General features: G+C 62.9%; 1 non-coding gene across 1 annotated transcript; it reads right to left on the bottom strand.

Annotated features, from left to right (window-relative positions):
• Positions 1-773: 773 nt before the first annotated feature.
• LOC141979732 (5S ribosomal RNA) lies at positions 774-892 on the bottom strand. Its single transcript, XR_012637126.1, has one exon. It is a non-coding gene; the product is annotated as a 5S ribosomal RNA (ribosomal RNA).
• Positions 893-2,070: the final 1,178 nt, after the last annotated feature.

Raw genomic sequence — 2,070 nt, 5'->3', positions numbered from 1 at the left:
TCCCGGCCACCAGGTCAACCCGCTGCCGGCATGGGGTTGACCTGCTGGCCGCAGAGGGGCAGGCTCCGGGTTGACCTGGTGGCCGGACGGGGATTAAGCCCCGGCTCGGAGCAGGGCAAGCCCGGGCGGAGGGGGGTCCGCTTGGCCCCTGCCCGCGGGGGCAGGCTCCGGGTTGACCTGGTGGCCGGTTTGCTTTCGGGCCACCAGGTCAACCCGCTGAATGTATGGGGTTGACCTGCTGGCCGCTTTCCTTCCCGGCCACCAGGTCAACCCGCTGAATGTATGGGGTTGACCTGCTGGCCGCTTTCCTTCCCGGCCACCAGGTCAACCCGCTGAATGTATGGGGTTGACCTGCTGGCCGCTTTCCTTCCCGGCCACCAGGTCAACCCGCTGAATGTATGGGGTTGACCTGCTGGCCGCTTTCCTTCCCGGCCACCAGGTCAACCCGCTGAATGTATGGGGTTGACCTGCTGGCCGCTTTCCTTCCCGGCCACCAGGTCAACCCGCTGAAAGTATGGGGTTGACCTGCTGGCCGCTTTCCTTCCCGTCCACCAGGTCAACCCGCTGAATGTATGGGGTTGACCTGCTGGCCGCTCTGCTTCCCGGCCACCAGGTCAACCCCCTGCCGGTATGGGGTTGACCTGCTGGCCGCAGAGGGGCAGGCTCCGGGTTGACCTGGTGGCCGGCAGGGACTTCAGCCCCAGGGCCCCTGGCAGGGCGACCCTGCCCTTGTTCCCCAGAAAAGGAGAGAGCTGGCTCGCAGCGGGAAAAGCTGCCTACGGCACCTGGGATTCCCAGGCGGTCACCCATCCAAGTACTAGCCAGGCCCGGGACGGTTTACCTTCCGAGATCGGACGGGATCGGGGGCCTTCCGTCCGGTATGGCCGTAGGCACTCGGCTCCGGTCCGCCTCGTCCCCTTTCCCTTACTGACTCCCCTGCCTCGGGTGGGCCCGATCCTTTTTTCCGTTTTTTTTTTTCGCTCCGGAGGCTTCATGAGCCCCCCCCCAACACCCCTTTGGGGGTCGGTGAAAATTTTTTTTTCAGACTTCCAGGGGCCCGATCCTGGCCGCGGGCACCCGGCTCCGGGCACCCGGCTCCGGGCCGCCTCGTCCCCTTTCCCTTACTGACTCCGCTGCCTCGGGTGGGCCCGATCCTTTTTTCCGTTTTTTTTTTTCCGCTCCGGAGGCTTCGTGAGCCCCCCCCAACACCACTTTGGGGGTCGGTGAAAAAATTTTTTTCAGACTTCCAGGGGCCCGATCCTGGCCGCGGGCACCCGGCTCCGGGCACCCGGCTCCGGGCCGCCTCGTCCCCTTTCCCTTACTGACTCCCCTGCCTCGGGTGGGCCCGATCCTTTTTTCCGTTTTTTTTTTTTTTTCGCTCCGGAGGCTTTATGAGCCCCCCCCAATACCACTTTGGGGGTCGGTGAAAAAAATTTTTCAGACTTCCAGGGGCCCGATCCTGGCCGCCGGCACCCGGCTCCGGGCACCCGGCTCCGGGCCGCCTCGTCCCCTTTCCCTTACTGACTCCCCTGCCTCGGGTGGGCCCGATCCTTTTTTCCGTTTTTTTTTTTTCGCTCCGGAGGCTTTATGAGGCCCCCCCTAACCGTTTTTGGGGTCGGTGAAAATTTTTAGTCAGACTTCCAGGGGCCCGATCCTGGCCGCGGCTTCGCAGGCTGGCCTGGGGGGGGGGGCATCTCTAGCTCCGGCCGCGGACGGCGAGACGCTCGGCCACCAGGTCAGCCCGGAGGAAAAGGCTGAAAAAAATGTCTAAGTCCCCCCGGGACACCAGGTCAACCCGGAGGAAAAGGCTGAAAAAAATGTCTAAGTCCCCCCGGGACACCAGGTCAACCCGGAGGAAAAGGCTGAAAAAAAGTCTAAGTCCCCCCGGGACACCAGGTCAACCCGGAGGAAAAGGCTGAAAAAAATGTCTAAGTCCCCCCGGGACACCAGGTCAACCCGGAGGAAAAGGCTGAAAAAAAGTCTAAGTCCCCCCGGGACACCAGGTCAACCCGGAGGAAAAGGCTGAAAAAAAGTCTAAGTCCCCCCGGGACACCAGGTCAACCCGGAGGA

Source organism: Natator depressus, chromosome 28 (assembly GCF_965152275.1).
Source record: "Natator depressus isolate rNatDep1 chromosome 28, rNatDep2.hap1, whole genome shotgun sequence".
NCBI lineage: Eukaryota > Metazoa > Chordata > Testudines > Cheloniidae > Natator > Natator depressus.
This window is presented reverse-complemented; position numbering and strand designations above follow the sequence as displayed.